Genomic DNA, 17,513 nt, shown 5'->3' with positions numbered 1-17,513 from the left:
ACTCCCGTTACGCTACCGGTGAGCTACCCGGTTCGCGTACCGGGTAGCGCTTCCACCGCGAAAAATCGAAAAAAAATTATTTTATTTTTTTGCCCCGCGGGGCCCTTTAATAGCCCCCACATCAATCCTAGGGGGTCAGGAGGGGTCTACCTTGCCCCCTTTCATTCATTTCCCCCTTCGTTTATTTCCACCTCTTGTCTCTCGATCCTACCGAGAGACAAGATGGCGGCTGCTCCGGACTGTTTAGAATGTTGACAGTCACCGGAGAGCCAATCCGCTTCTCCTCGCGAAGTTCCGTTACGCGTCTGGTACGCGAACCGGGGCGCTAACCGGGACGCTGTCACAGATATATATATTTTTTTGAACGTTAATTTCTCAAAATCCACTGGAGCACATATCTTGAGACCTAGCAAAGGCACATCGGGCAAACAGTCTCTACAATTTTGCCAAGTTTCATAGAAATCCATTCAGCCGTTCGAGCTAAAAGTGAGTCCAACCGCCCTATGGAAAACTCAATGTTAAAAACACGTTTTGGGACCCCCCTTTTTTCTCGGCCCCTGTTTGACGAAACCCCCCCAAACTTTAAGGGGACGCTCAGAAACAAAATGTGCCATTTTCCTGAAAATTTCAGCCAATTCTGTCCATCAACGCCAAAGTTATTCAACATAGAATTTTCAGAAATCCCTATTCAAAAAAATCCTAACTATATATACCTACTGGCGGCTTCCAGCAGGTTATATATATATATATATATATATATATATATATATATATATATATATATACCAACACAGTCTATTTCTGAAACAGGAGCCAATGACCTCACAGGGCAGCCTTGGCAACCACAGGAATGAAGTATCCCGCTGCAATACAACCAGCATTATGAGCAAACAAAGCCGAAGCACCGGTTGGATGAGAGAGCTGCCATTTATTATACTTTAGGGCGGCATCGTTTGATTATTGGTCTGACCGTTTTAGTTGTTATAGCCTTAGTCATAGACAATCCTTTGCAGTGAAAAGGAAAATATTCATAGTCCCACAATGCAATATTTTGGTAAGTACTCATGTAGGCAGACGCTGCAATACATTAGTAAATGTTACTTTCCATCAATGTAAAAGGCGATAAAATATCCCTCTTATCTCCCCTCGCTCCTTTTCATATTACCAAGTATCCCCCGTATTCAAATGCCAACACAGTCTCTTCGTAAAACGGGAGCCCATGGCCTCACAGGGCTGCCTCGGCAACCACAGAAACAAAGCATCAAAATCACAATAAATATATTTAAAAATAATAATAATTAATTGACATCCCTCAGCAGTAATATCCTACCACTTTCTGGAGACATGTCAGATGTTCAAGTTCTTACAAACCACTACACTAACTTCACAAAGTCTATTCTAGAATCAATAGCAGCCCTAAAACTAAAAAGATTATACATTAAAGACTCTAAACCATGGTGAAATGGTAGCCTCAATACCAAAAGATGCAATTTGAGACTAACTGAATGAAGATGGAGATTCTCACTTTCCCTTGAAAACCTCAAAGATCTGAGGTCACTGAGGAATACATATTACAAAAGTATGAGAAACTTGAAAACAAATTTCTTCAGAAACCAACTTGACAAAGCTAGAAATTGGGCCAAACAACTATATGAGCTAATTAAACTTCAATCGTATGGCATGGCCCTTCTTTTACACCATGTCAACGATGTCGGTATGTTCCAAAAGGTATGTTTGAAGAGGAGCACAAATATCTCGCTGGCGAGAGGAGGGTGGCATAAGCTCAGCATAGGTGTGTAGCTGTTCCTGGCAATATATAAGTTTGTTCAGCCAGTCCTTGAATTTGGGGGCACGGCCTCTTCCCCATCGGCAAGCAATTTGACGTTTCACCAAAAGGAGGGCCAACTAGGCGTATCTTCATATCTTGGCAGGGAGTTGTTCTGTGTGACCTAGGAGAGTGGTAAGGGGGTCATCAGGCACGTGTATACCAGTCATTTTGTCTAGAGCACAAAGGACTTCCCTCCAATATTCACAGACAGGCGGGCAGTCCCAGGCCAAGTGCCCGAAGTCAGCGCCCATCACTCGGCCTCTATTGCAGGGATCAGTGTCTCTCAAGTGCAAGCGGTGTAGCCGAGCCGGCGTGTCATATAGTCAGTGAATATATTTGTAATGTATAAGGCGTAGTCTACTATTCTGCAGTCTGGCAGCAGCAAAAGGACCACTGCTCAGTCGTGAGGGAATATCCCAGTTCCTCCTCCCATTTGCTCTTGGCTGGAGCAGGGTCCCCTTCCCATTCCCCTTGATTTGTGCAATAGAGCTGTGACACTACATACTCAAGGGGGTCTGAGTGTGAAGAGGAAGCATAACATGAGGTTCTAGCGGGAAACATTGAGTGAGAAAGTGCATATCTTGTCTGAACCTCACATAATAGAATCGCTCCAAGGGAGTGGGGGATGTGGTGCCAAAGAATTCCTCACTGGTGCAGAACTTCCAGTGTGTGTACAATTGGCCCCAAGTGAGGCAGGACAATTTGCGTAGCATGCAGCGGCATCCTCCCTCCCACGTGACTGGTAGATCGTGTCGCCCCTGTAATGGCGCTAGTGGTGAATAGAGTACAGAGCATTGGAGTCTATGCGCCAAATCACGCCAGGCACTGGTGGTGCATTGTACAGTGGTAGAGGCTAGGTGTCTGGGGACTGCGGGACTGCTTAGGTAAGCTGTGCAAGGTATGGGGGCCATGTATCCATCTTCTATTGCTAGGTGAGGCATGTAAGGGAGGGTGCATCCAGTAGGCTGCGAAGTGAGCCTGGGCACCGATGAAATAGAGTTGCATATCTGGGACTTCGAATCCTCTGGCATCAATGGGACGCGTGAGGACATCACATGCCAGCCTAGGTTGTTTTCCCCCAGACAAAAAACGGATCAGCTGGGTTTTAATGCTTTAAAAAAAGTGTCGAATAGGAGCATGAGGGATATTGGTAAAGAGGTAGAGCAGTTTGGGCAATAGTACCATTTTGATCAGAGCCATGGAGAGGGGCTGCGCAATCAACCTGGTGATCATGTCAGTTAGTAGGTCTAGTGTACGTCCATAATTGGAGTGCTTAAGCGGGAGACATGGATTCCAAGGTATTGATTGTATCCGCACACCACGCAGGGGGGTAGACAGGTTCAAACCATATTGTGGAATCTGTCAGAGGGAATATCTGGGATTTCCCCAAGTTCACGTTGACCCCAGAGAGTCGGCCAAATAGGATGAGTAAGCCAAGAATGGGATTGAGGCTGATGGTGGGATATCGCAGGTAACTTCAAAAACATCAAATAAACCTACTTTGAATTCGACATATTGATTCATTTCTATGAACAACCCGGAGTGCCTCCATGAGGGGATGTAAATGCAAATCGTTTGCTTACACTATCTCATTGATATCGCAGGTAAAACATAAGGTCATCTGCGTACATTGAGATTAGAATCTGCCTCTCTGGATAGATCAATGCATATTCCCAAAAGTGTTGTCTGACTTTGGCCGCAAGGGGCTCGATGGCTATGGCAAAGAGGAAAGGTGATAGGGGGCACCCCTAACGGGTTCCCGTGCTATTGTGAAAGGAGACAACTGGATGCAATTAACCATTACTCTAGCTTGTATTCCTGAATATAGCAAGAATATCCAGGCCAGGAAGGGGGCGGGGAATCCCATGCATTGTAAGACAAAGGCGAGATAATCCCACTCCAGGGAATCAAATGGCTTAGTGGCGTCCAGAAATATAGCCGCACCCTTTATATCGGGGGCAAATATCCTGGAGCAGCGCAAACAACGTGTGCAGATTATGAGAGGTGCCTCTGGTGGGTACGAAGCCTGATTGGTCAGGAAGCACTAGGGCAGTCATGAGGGGACTAATGCGATTGGTGATTAATATACGAATCCCAGTATGTAGGCAATTTAACCGGTTTAGGTAGGGAAATGATACGCGCCTCATGCATAAAGGGGGGAAGTATACCAGTCTTACGAGTTTCTTCATAGACGTGCCTCAGAACCGGGATAAGTAAGTGGTGGAATGTTTTAAAAAATTCAGCAGGGAGGTCGTCCGGCCCCGGCGCTTTTCCGGATTGCAATTGCATTATGGCCGATATCATTTCTTCATCCCCATGATGTTCCAGAAGAAATTTCCTCTGTCCATCACCCAATCAGGCAATCGCAGTGTCATCAAAGAAGGAGGTGAAGTCCATTGGATGAGTTCTTTGAGTCATACAAAACATAGCAGCATCTGCTCATTCAATATCTGAAGTATCCCCTCCACAGACTGGACGGTGGGGTGGGGAGGATCGGCTCCCGACTGGCTTCGGCAAGGTCTTGATGAAGCCGGCGCAAGTTGCGAGGTGTTGAAGAAGTGGTGTTTTCCTTGATGTGTCACCGGTGCCTCCGCATGGTCGTCCTCGGGGTCCGTTTAGGAGCGGGGGGTCTCCCACGCCTCAAAGTTAAGCTTCAGTTGGCACCCATCTGGTTTCCTCATGTTGACTGGAGGTTAGGGTTGTCACGGAGGATAAGGCCAAGGGGCTGTTGTTTAGCAATTGTTAGGATGGCAAGGAGCCCATATGATGGCAGCGCAGACTGTAGCCAGTGTATCTGAGCCAAGAGGGGGGTCCCCAGGGCCGCTAGCTTCCCCCACCGTGACCCCCGCAAGCACTGCAGCAGAAGGGTCGGACCAGTGGCCGCAGCAAGCGCACATCACCCGTGGAATGTGCCAGGGCTTGTGAAAACGCCTGGGGAGCGTCACAGTGTTGGGGTATACACGCTCAGAGACGCCCCTGTCAGTGTCTCCAGTAGGCCTCACTCAGTGTGTGGAAGCCCGCAGGGTGCAATTGCTGGGACCCCAGGGGTGAGCAGCAATACTGGTCAACCAGATCTCCCCAAGTCTGGAGAGGGCCTGGCACGCACCTGCACACCCCAAATTCAATGCTTATCAGGGGAATAGGGGAGCACAAAGGATCTAAGACTTGTAGACCATATCTCTCCTCCGTCGTCGTTCCCAATGCATGCCCGATCAGACTAGGGCGCAATTGACCCTTAGAGGGGGAGCTGCAGGGCAGGGTGTCTCGCAGGTAGTGCCTGATCCGGTCTGAAGGTAGGGCGAACAAAGCGATACAAAAGGGGATGATGGACGGAGCGTTTCAGTAAATCAAACACTCACCCCAGTCAACTGATATGGGTTTAATCTATCACCATTCTTTAGCCCACTCAGCCACCCCAGTTCAGACATGGCCATATGCAAATCAGTCTGACCTTGTGCCTCATGGGAAAAGTGCAGCCCGAACTGCCAAGCCATGTCTTCCATGGACAGGAAACAAGCATCCTGGGACCGGTTTCGGATTCATAATCCTCATCAGCCAGGCTATCTTGAATCCAGTGGCCAAGTGAGCAAGGGACTCGCGTCTGAGCATACCCTGCCACACTTAGGGCGAACAAAGCGATACAAAAGGGGATGATGGACGGAGCGTTTGAGCAAATCAAACACTCACCCCCAGTCAACTGATCTGGGTAGAATCCATCACCATTCTTTAGCCCACTCAGCCACCCCAGTTCAGACATGGCCATATGCAAATCAGTCTGACCCTGTGCCTCATGGGAACAGTGCAGCCCGAACTGCCAAGCCATGTCTTCCCTGGACCGGAAACAAGCATCCTGGGACCGGTTTCGGATTCATAATCCTCATCAGCCAGGCTATCTTGAATCCAGTGGCCAAGTGAGCAAGGGACTCACGTCTGAGCATACCCTGCCACACTTAGGGCGAACAAAGCGATACAAAAGGGGATGATGGACGGAGCATTTGAGCAAATCAAACACTCAACCCCAGTCAACTGATCTGGGTTTAATCCATCACCATTCTTTAGCCCACTAAGCCACCCCAGTTCAGACATGACATTATGCAAATCAGTCTGACCCTGTGCCTCATGGGAACAGTGCAGCCCGAACTGCCAAGCCATGTCTTCCCTGGACCGGAAACAAGCATCCTGGGACCGGTTTCGGATTCATAATCCTCATCAGCCAGGCTATCTTGAATCCAGTGGCCAAGTGAGCAAGGGACTCACGTCTGAGCATACCCTGCCACACTTAGGGCGAACAAAGCGATACAAAAGGGGATGATGGGCGGAGCGTTTGAGCAAATCAAACACTCACCCCCAGTCACCTGATCTGGGTTTAATCCATCACCATTCTGAAGCCCACTCAGCCACCCCAGTTCAGACATGGCCATATGCAAATCAGTCTGACCCTGTGCCTCATGGGAACAGTGCAGCCCGAACTGCCAAGCCATGTCTTCCCTGGACCGGAAACAAGCATCCTGGGGCCGGTTTCGGATTCATAATCCTCATCAGACAGGCTATCTTGAATCCAGTGGCCAAGTGAGCAAGGGACTCACGTCTGAGCATACCCTGCCACACTTAGGGCGAACAAAGCGATACAAAAGGGGATGATTGACGGAGCGTTTGAGCATATCAAACACTTACCCCCAGTCAACTGATCTGGGTTTAATCCATCACCATTCTTTAGCCCACTCAGCCACCCCAGTTCAGACATGCCCATATGCAAATCAGTCTGACCCTGTGCCTCATGGGAACAGTGCAGCCCGAACTGCCAAGCCATGTCTTCCCTGGACCGGAAACAAGCATCCTGGGACCGGTTTCGGATTCATAATCCTCATCAGCCAGGCTATCTTGAATCCAGTGGCCAAGTGAGCAAGGGACTCACGTCCGAGCATACCCTGCCACACTTAGGGCGAACAAAGCGATACAAAAGGGGATGATGGACGGAGCGTTTGAGCAAATCAAACACTCACCCCCAGTCAACTGATCTGGGTAGAATCCATCACCATTCTTTAGCCCACTCAGCCACCCCAGTTCAGACATGGCCATATGCAAATCAGTCTGACCCTGTGCCTCATGGGAACAGTGCAGCCCGAACTGCCAAGCCATGTCTTCCCTGGACCGGAAACAAGCATCCTGGGACCGGTTTCGGATTCATAATCCTCATCAGCCAGGCTATCTTGAATCCAGTGGCCAAGTGAGCAAGGGACTCACGTCTGAGCATACCCTGCCACACTTAGGGCGAACAAAGCGATACAAAAGGGGATGATGGACGGAGCATTTGAGCAAATCAAACACTCAACCCCAGTCAACTGATCTGGGTTTAATCCATCACCATTCTTTAGCCCACTAAGCCACCCCAGTTCAGACATGACATTATGCAAATCAGTCTGACCCTGTGCCTCATGGGAACAGTGCAGCCCGAACTGCCAAGCCATGTCTTCCCTGGACCGGAAACAAGCATCCTGGGACCGGTTTCGGATTCATAATCCTCATCAGCCAGGCTATCTTGAATCCAGTGGCCAAGTGAGCAAGGGACTCACGTCTGAGCATACCCTGCCACACTTAGGGCGAACAAAGCGATACAAAAGGGGATGATGGGCGGAGCGTTTGAGCAAATCAAACACTCACCCCCAGTCACCTGATCTGGGTTTAATCCATCACCATTCTGAAGCCCACTCAGCCACCCCAGTTCAGACATGGCCATATGCAAATCAGTCTGACCCTGTGCCTCATGGGAACAGTGCAGCCCGAACTGCCAAGCCATGTCTTCCCTGGACCGGAAACAAGCATCCTGGGGCCGGTTTCGGATTCATAATCCTCATCAGACAGGCTATCTTGAATCCAGTGGCCAAGTGAGCAAGGGACTCACGTCTGAGCATACCCTGCCACACTTAGGGCGAACAAAGCGATACAAAAGGGGATGATTGACGGAGCGTTTGAGCATATCAAACACTTACCCCCAGTCAACTGATCTGGGTTTAATCCATCACCATTCTTTAGCCCACTCAGCCACCCCAGTTCAGACATGCCCATATGCAAATCAGTCTGACCCTGTGCCTCATGGGAACAGTGCAGCCCGAACTGCCAAGCCATGTCTTCCCTGGACCGGAAACAAGCATCCTGGGACCGGTTTCGGATTCATAATCCTCATCAGCCAGGCTATCTTGAATCCAGTGGCCAAGTGAGCAAGGGACTCACGTCCGAGCATACCCTGCCACACTTAGGGCGAACAAAGCGATACAAAAGGGGATGATGGACGGAGCGTTTGAGCAAATCAAACACTCACCCCCAGTCAACTGATCTAGGTTTAATCCATCACCATTCTTTAGCCCACTCAGCCACCCCAGTTCAGACATGGCCATATGCAAATCAGTCTGACCCTGTGCCTCATGGGAACAGTGCAGCCCGAACTGCCAAGCCATGTCTTCCCTGGACCGGAAACAAGCTTCCTTGGACCGGTTTCGGATTCATAATCCTCATTAGCCAGGCTATCTTGAATCCAGTGGCCAAGTGAGCAAGGGACTCACGTCTGAGCATACCCTGCCACACTTAGGGCGAACAAAGCGATACAAAAGGGGATGATGGACGTCAAACACTCACCCCCAGTCAACTGATCTGGGTTTAATCCATCACCATTCCTTAGCCCACTCAGCCACCCCAGTTCAGACATGGCCATATGCAAATCAGTCTGACCCTGTGCCTCATGGGAACAGTGCAGCCCGAACTGCCAAGCCATGTCTTCCCTGGACCGGAAACAAGCATCCTGGGACCGGTTTCGGATTCATAATCCTCATCAGCCAGGCTATCTTGAATCCAGTGGCCAAGTGAGCAAGGGACTCACATCTGAGCATACCCTGCCACACTTAGGGCGAACAAAGCGATACAAAAGGGGATGATGGACGGAGCGTTTGAGCAAATCAAACACTCACCCCCAGTCAACTGATCTGGGTTTAATCCATCACCATTCTTTAGCCCACTCAGCCACCCCAGTTCTGACATGGCCATATGCAAATCAGTCTGACCCTGTGCCTCATGGGAACAGTGCAGCCCGAACTGCCAAGCCATGTCTTCCCTGGACCGGAAACAAGCATCCTGGGACCGGTTTCGGATTCATAATCCTCATCAGCCAGGCTATCTTGAATCCAGTGGCCAAGTGAGCAAGGGACTCACGTCTGAGCATACCCTGCCACACTTAGGGCGAACAAAGCGATACAAAAGTAGATGATGGACGGAGCGTTTGAGCAAATCAAACACTCACCCCCAGTCAACTGATCTGGGTTTAATCCGTCACCATTCTTTAGCCTACTCAGCCACCCCAGTTCTGACATGGCCATATGCAAATCAGTCTGACCCTGTGCCTCATGGGAACAGTGCAGCCCGAACTGCCAAGCCATGTCTTCCCTGGACCGGAAACAAGCATCCTGGGACCGGTTTCGGATTCATAATCCTCATCAGCCAGGCTATCTTGAATCCAGTGGCCAAGTGAGCAACGGACTCACGTCTGAGCATACCCTGCCACACTTAGGGCAAACAAAGCGATACAAAAGTAGATGATGGACGGAGCGTTTGAGCAAATCAAACACTCACCCCCAGTCAACTGATCTGGGTTTAATCCATCACCATTCTTTAGCCTACTCAGCCACCCCAGTTCAGACATGGCCATATGCAAATCAGTCTGACCCTGTGCCTCATGGGAACAGTGCAGCCCGAATTGCCAAGCCGGTCTGCAGGGCAGGCCCTCGCTCTTGTGCTTGGCACGAATTCTAATTCTCTGCACATGGTCTCAGTGTATCACCAGGAGTGGGGCCAGGGCAGTTTCCTCCGGTGATCTGCACCTACGCCGCACCAGATATCAAGCCCCTATGCAACGTGGATTAGTTGCGCAGGTGGGGCAGATGGCAAACGAGCGAGGCTGGGCCACCAATCAAGGCACCGTTCAATCTTGGCAAAGCGGCGTTTGTGGCTCACACGGCCGCCTCCACTCAGGAAGGCCAGCCAGCCCCGGGGGATATCAGGCACTCACCACTTGTCATTTCACCAGTGCTTCCAGGACCCCAGCCCATCCGCACAATAGCCGCCCCCCTCCGCGGAGGCCCAAGAGTCACAGCGCTCCGGCCTCAGGACCACAGGCCTGGAGCTAAGAGGGGCACCGCATGAAGTCCTCCACCCAGAGTTCAGCAGGGTTCTCCACCCAGGTAATTCCGCGGGGATGCGATCACAGGCAAGCTGCCCCCGTCAATCTCCCCAGCGCCGCCCAGTACAGCTCAGCAGACTTGCGCCACTGCCGTGTTGTAAGCAATAGTCACTGAGGTCTGGTGACTATTTCTGGAGCACAGCAGGCAGGTATGTCTTCGTTCCTGAATGGAATGTGAAGCAGCATTGTTCTGATGCACAAATCTTTGCTTTTTGAGCCTTGAATTGGCGAGATGATAAGGATGATGGACGGATCTTAACCCGAACCGCAAGAGCCATCTTGCTTGATGCCCTGTAGCGCCCCCCCCCCCCTGAAAGCCCTTCTTGGTGTAGAGTGGGACACCATTCTTCTCAGGAGGTAACCAGGTTTCAGCTCTGCAGGAATTCCGGCACGGGATGACCTTGAGAGTGTCAATAAAATGCTCATCTGTCTAAGCAACGCAGTAATGTTGTTTATATAACAAACTTCATCAATGTAACCATGCCGAATCCACAGTCAGGTTGCCATTGTTGATTCTTTTGTGATAGCTCTATTGCTGAACAGGCAATAACAAACAACATTATTTTGTGCAGTGAACTTAGCCCTTGTACAGAATGTCCAAGGCTCTCAATAATATGCCTACGGCACACAGACAAATGTGTCCCAAATTTAAACGTTCAAGAATTATGTCAACTTTAAAACGTGAACTTGTAAAATGGTGAAGTTCCTACTCGTGCATAATGTGACCGCATAACACTTGGTGGGAACCAAGACTGCACAAGGAAGGTGGGGTTTCTCTATTTTGAATTTTTGGAATAAAGAGCACTGTGGGAATGTTGGCAGGAGGGCAAACAGGAACTGCTGCACGAGTTGGTAGGGTTGCCTCATGGAACTTTCTCCTGGTGGTTATGGAGGAACAGAATTTTTCCATACCCAATTGCTGGTGTCAACCATAAATGTGGCACTCCAAGGCACCCTTCGCAGAACACTTTCTGGTCCTGTAGAAGATCATTAGAAAAATACTGGACCTGCTGTTCATGACTTGAGAGAAACCTGAAGGACTTGACCTGATCCCTCTTCTAGCCAGGACAAAGAAATGGGGGTGGTTAGGTGACTTCCTGTGTTGTTGAAGGAATACAACAAGCATCAAGAAGCTTTATTTGTAATGTGACCAGTTGATCAGCAATAATTACACCTGCACTGCACCTTCTTGGTGACCTCTGCTAGAATCAATCCTGGCCCCAGGTGCTGACCTTGGGTCCTGGGAGCCTTAGAAGCGTTCCAGAGCAGCTGCTCTGGAAATCCTGAAAAGTTGGAACTTTTTGCATTTTCAAGACTTTCAGAACCACCAAGGGAACCTAATCTCTAAGGTGGATTATGAGCTTCTTAAGAAAGACAAAGTCAGAAGGTGAAATCTTACTAGTACTTCATTGAAGTTAGCCTGAAATAATGCCCAGGTCCCTGTCCACCATTTCTATAGACTTTCATTGGTACTTAGTGCTCAATAGCACCATTATTACTTAGAATTGTAAATGGATTTTTGTTGTGTTGCTGTCGTTTTAATCATTAAAATAATTCTATTTTACTAATTAGAAAATATTTTTTTTCTAATTACTATTTTGTATTTTGCTTACTGTTTTGTTACTGCATAAATACTTTACACATTGCCCAAGTTAAGCCTGTCTGCTCTGTAGCATTTATTAAGATTGTTACGCCATGTATGTGTTGTGAAAGTGGCACAAATGTTCGCAAAATCATCTTTTCCAATTTATATACGCTGGAAATAATGTGAAAGTAATGCAAAGCCGCGTATAGCGCTACTTTGCATTACTCTGTGCCATAGATGCTGAATGGGCATTCCCTTGCAACCACCCAAGGTTTCTGTTGCTAAACCCAAGTTACTTAAAAAAGTAGACACAGTTTAGCATCAGAAAATAGTGCACACTAGAACCAAACGCTATGAAGGAGAAATGTTTTTTTCTCCTTTATTTTCCTACTTTGCACGTGTGCTGCAATGTACACCCATAGTGGGAAAATGTTTAAAATTAGCCCTAAGGATAGTATTTTGGACTGGAAGGTTATTCTTCTAGTACACAACCTATGCTACACTCACAGAGATACCTTTGCACTAGGGTGCAAATGTGTCTCTGTGGAACACAGCAGCTGATTTCAGAACTGACACAAGGGAAGCGAAGAAAAGTACTACATTTCTGTACATTTGCAGCTGCTGCACGTTGCTGCATGAGATACTGGCAAATTTGGTCTTGGTGACAATATTTCTTGAGGTGAGCAACCACCCTTCCAAAAGAATGATTTATTTTCTTACAATATGTGTAAAAGCTGTCTCTTTATGTGGTATATCAATAGTCTGATATACTGTGTAAAGAGTGCAGGAGTTCCTATACTAGTAAACAGGGCTTGCTATACAATACCAAAGTGCTCTACTAGGGGGTAGTGTGGTCGAGCAGCCTTAGCCTTAACACAAGCGTAAGACATTTGCAAAATATATGTAATGATAAATAAATGACAACACAACTCAACAAGGGGATCCACGCCAATTTATGAGAATACATAGTACCATTATATATGATTTGGCATCAGAGACAAATTGTTCAGGTAAGTACGTTTCCAAACATATATTCTTTTCACTTTAAGAAGTGGACACTGCATTTCCTGAGCTACGCAATGTTATCCTCTGGTACAGTACAGCAACTTACAAAACCAATATCCAGGAGTTAAGGTGAGTGTTGGGCAAGGTCCAAGCCAGCATCAGCAGTACACCACCAGCAGCACAAGGGCAGTCGGGTGCAGGGTGCAAATCAGCGTTGGGAGCACAATGTCTTTTAATAGGGAACGGTCTCTATAAAACAAGGCTTGATATTCTGGCTAGGACGGCAGTTGGGTTTATCCAACAAGCTCAGGCCTTGCAGTGCTCAGGGGGACACCTTTGATCCTTTTCTCCAAGGCCTATGGGCGACAGGTGCAGAGGTACCTTTAGGCGTCACATTTTTTCCTTACCTGAGCAGAGGCTGTGCGCAGAGGCTGCAAACAATGTACAGGAGTCCAGGAGGGAGCAGTGGTTGCTTCAGCTGTTGGGTTTTGGCAGTTTGGAAGCCTCAGATTCTCTTCATTAGAGTTTCTTCTGAACAGTTTGGCTGTTCACAGTAGGTCTTGAGTTTTCAAAGCAGGCAGTCCTTCTGAGTTTCTTGAGTGGCAGCTGCAGAACTAGTCAACTTTGGCGCAGTTTTCCATGAGGGCTGCAAACAGGTGGGCAGGGCTGGAGCCAAGTCAAGTGTTCTTCTCTTCTGTCACGGCTCTTCGGATTCCACTCTCTTCTTAGGTCATCAGGATCTGCTTCTCTTGTGACAGGGCTCGTCTAAATACTGAACCTAGGGGAGTTAGGGGAGTGTAGGGTAGGTACCAATGGGATACTGATCCTTGGGGTCACTACACCCCCTAAATGACCGCATTAGGAAATGATTAGGGCGCTGGACAGATACCATAGCCATATGTACAGGAACTGCTGCTATTTGAATTGCTGCTATTGTATTTTTCATTTTGCACAGGTTGGATCATTTTACATTTTTAAATAGTTTTTAACCATTTTTTAAATTGAGCGCTGTCAGACAAACAGTACCATTACCTGTTTTGACCCTCATTCCTCGGTACGCTGCGGGAAGTCCCGTTTGTGCAGAGGGAGTGCTGGACCACTCTTGAGAGCGTGGAGATGCCATCTTGGGAGTAGAGGGGTGGCACTCTAGCTAAACGCAACTTCCGGGGGAAGTGGGCTTAACCCTGCCCCATCATTCCTAGGTATGCCATCACAAAGATGGCCAACTCTGAAAATACGTATCCACTTTGCAGTTAGCCCATCTTAGGGGGGTACTAGCCTGGGGGTGGCACGCCTACCTGACTAGCCAATTTTCCCACCTGTCCATCTGCCAAGTGGTCTCTGGACTTTGAGGGTGGCTTCCTTTCCTCTGATAAGAGCCAGATTTGCATTCCAAAGGCTATCGCTCCTTAGAAGCTTGCCAGCCCAAGGAGGCTCATCATTAGGTCATCCTGTGGGAGGAGTTGTTACACCCTCTTCCCGGATAGGCTTTAGTTATGGATCTCCTGAGACTAAGGCTCTCACCCTAGGAGGTCATAACAATGTCTCTGATGGCAGTCTGGCAAAATCCATTCATCAAGCACACCAGAGACTGCTGGCTTTCATGGGTAACCTCTAAGGTGCACACTTAGTGCATGTATTGATAACTCCAAACACTGACATCAGTGTGGGTTTATCAAGACAAGATGTTTGGTATCAAACATCCCTATTTTCAGTGAAGCCATCATGTAGCTAGGGGAACTCATTTTCTCCAGTGTTTAATACATGATTTAAGATGGATTCCCTGGTCATCTGACCCCGCAGCCAATAGGGCTGACCAGCACAGGCTGTGAAGCCTGCTGTAGAGGTGACTTAGAAATATCACATGCAGTGGTAGGGGACATGGCACACAGGCATGTATGACATGTTGTGTTTTCACTTTTGTCTGCACCAGGACATGCAGCCTGCAATGGCAGCCGGGCATGTGCTTGGGAAGGAGTCCCTTTGGGTGGCACAATTCATGCTACAGCCCTTAGAGACCCCCTTTAGAATCACAGACCCTAGGTACCAGGGTATCATTTACTAGGGACTTACAGACGATGCTAAATGTTTTGCCAGTTGATAAACAATTATACAGTTTGTAGGGAAAGAACACTGGTACTGGGGACCTGGTTAGCAGTAACCCAGTACACTCCAGCCAAAGTTGCATCAAATACCAGGCAAAAATTGGTATGGGGGTGGTACGGCAACAAAAACCCAGCTCCTACAATACACTATTCTTTTTGCCAAGCTCTACCTCAGGCCCATGTTTTGTAATGTTAATATTTATTTGTTCAAATTCTAACAGTAAAAATGTTAACTGTAACTTTATCATGTATACTATACTTTGGTTAATTCTCCAAATATTGCACTTCCACCCAGATATTGAAGCACAGGATTACATAAAATGAGTTATTCCACCAGCAGTGTGTTACACAGTGATGGAAAGTTCTAACAATGTTGTATTATACTTAGGTGAGAATAAATGTCTTTCTGTTCTTTTTTGCAGAACAAGAGGCTAAGGACTATTCCTTCAAAGGATGTGCAACACCCAATGCTTGTGCTCTCATGGATGTCTTGCCAGGAACAAAAATTAGCTCATCTGAAGCGGAGTTTAGGTGCGAACGAGCCGATAAAGTTTAATATGCAAACCCACCCGGGTGCTGAGAAAATGATTATCCAGTCACCAGGAGTAGTGCTATTGCAAATAGGAAACATGGAAATTAAACTGCATCTTTGCTTACAGACATTACCTTTTACATTATGGTCTGGAGGTTACATAGCTCTTGTTTTGAAGGTCTACATACCCTCCATAATGCCTTCTGCACACCCAGCAAGTGGCAGGCACACACACCAAGTGTAAGGCAAAGCCCTGCGTTATGTATATATTTAGCTTGATCATAGTCACAGTCCTGCTGTATGCATTTCTGGCCTCAGTGACGAGCTGGGTGACAATCTACTCAGCTCAATTATAAATGCGCTGTTGCCTCCTCCTTCACCTTTTGTGGCAAGGGAGAAACATCTAATGATTACCCTTGCCAGGCATCTTACACCTCTATCAGCCTTCTTCCCCTATTATTCGCCCTGCAATGTTGCCCTGAGTCACAATTAGCACTTGCTCAACCCACGGGCAAATTTGAGTTGGAACAATTAATCACCCAGTCTGTGTGTTTAAGTAGGAAAAGTGGATGCATGTGTGGGGATTCCATCCGAAAAATGAAATTCCATCCACCAGGTGTGTCTGCTCAAATGTCCGTCTGACTTGCCATCAGGGGCCAAGTAGCTGGTAGCTGGCAGAATCATGTGGGCTGACCTGGTAAATGGAGACAACCAAAAATGTGTTGATTCCAATAGAAGTAAGATCCTACTCAAATGTCTTGACTCCTAGATTGTCTGTAAAATACTACCTCCAGGGTGGACTTAATTTATCCACCCTAGAGGTAGTATGTTACAGATAATCTGGTTAGTGTGCACACTGCCACTTGGCTTCACCCAAAGCGGGCATATTATTGCAGCTTTGCAGTTCCAAGGATCAAAGGATGTCATACCTTTTGTTTCCTCCTAACATCCACCAGTGCTAGGGCCCTTTTATTTTTTTGTCACACAAGTTTGCACATAAAGTTGGAGAAAGTCACCTAATCCAACAAAGTTTGCTCCACACTTGAATCAAAGCCAGCCTCTGAGATGTTGCTGTAAAGGAATATCATGAAGTGGCTCTGTGACTGGCATAAGATGTTTTGTTCTCTTCTACCATATCCTTCAGAACTCAGGTGGCCTATCACAGTCCATGACTTGGAATATTACAAACCCCCTCACCCCCATTTTTATGTTGAATTACTCAGGCCTGTTGAGTTCCACCGGAATGGTGAGCAATGTGATGGGTGCCCCAAACCCAACCAGTCATGCTTGCGAACTATGAAGTGTAGGGCAACGAAAGCCTTGTTTTATTGTCTGTGATGGATCTATGTAGATGAATAAAGCTGATTCTAAATGAATACCTGGGAGTCTTTGATTCATATGGGAATAATGGGCTTAGCAGAAATATGTTGATGTGTATCTCTTGGGTCTGTACTGATTCTTCAGAGAAATCAGTTAGTAAAGGCCTGAGTGAGCTCTTCACCATGAGAAATACAGCACCTTGATGTATGTGTGTGTGTTCTTGTGCATGTGTGTGTGTGTGAACGAGTGTGTCACCCAAGAATATTGAGTAAACTGCAGTTGCCACTGAAAAGCCATCACTGTGTAATAGTTCTATTCAGTCAATGGTTTTTTGTGCCAACAATCAAATGGGCGACAGCTTTCTGCCATCAATCATTCTGGAAAGTGAAAAGAGACTCAGCTCTGATATAACATAATATTTATGGCTTAGTGAGCAGTACAGACACACAATAATACCGAGGTCATCCTAGTATTGAACCGGTTCACATAGTTTTCCTGATATTCATTGTGTGGTTTTAGTCGTTTACTGATTCCTAATACATCATGCCGTGGTTGGCCATTATGGCACATTTTAATCACTTCCATATGAATAATGGTTTATCTTCAAATCATTTAAATGTTTTGTGTAATTGAATTACTACAGAGTATTGTGCAACATCTGGAGTATGTACATTTAAATTCAATTCTAGTTCTAGGTCTTTAGTATGTCATATGTTTTATCTTTTTTCCACACCAACACCTATAATCAAATAAAATACAAGACAATCATTTACAAGGAACAATGGAACATGTTTTTTTTTAAAGAACAATTTTTGCAAATACAGGGTTTTATGGCAGAGATACCATCACCCTTTAGTTATACTTCCATCCCTCAATCCCCCAACTGTACTGCTAGTTCGTCAACATCTTTA

At 47.2% G+C, this 17,513-nt stretch overlaps 1 pseudogene across 1 annotated transcript in view; it reads left to right on the top strand.

Moving 5' to 3' along the window:
• Window positions 1–16,658, top strand: part of LOC144770767 (phospholipase A2 inhibitor gamma subunit B-like) — a 195,981-nt pseudogene extending 179,323 nt beyond the window's left edge. The window contains exon 5 of the transcript XR_013599008.1: window positions 15,173–16,658. The product of XR_013599008.1 is annotated as a phospholipase A2 inhibitor gamma subunit B-like (transcript). The remainder of the gene's footprint in view (window positions 1–15,172) is intronic.
• The last annotated feature ends 855 nt before the right edge of the window (window positions 16,659–17,513 follow it).

This window comes from Lissotriton helveticus, chromosome 7 (genome assembly GCF_964261635.1).
Source record: "Lissotriton helveticus chromosome 7, aLisHel1.1, whole genome shotgun sequence".
Classification (NCBI taxonomy): domain Eukaryota; kingdom Metazoa; phylum Chordata; class Amphibia; order Caudata; family Salamandridae; genus Lissotriton; species Lissotriton helveticus.
The sequence above is the reverse complement of the archived record's forward strand: the minus strand, read 5'-3'. Positions and strand labels throughout refer to the sequence as shown.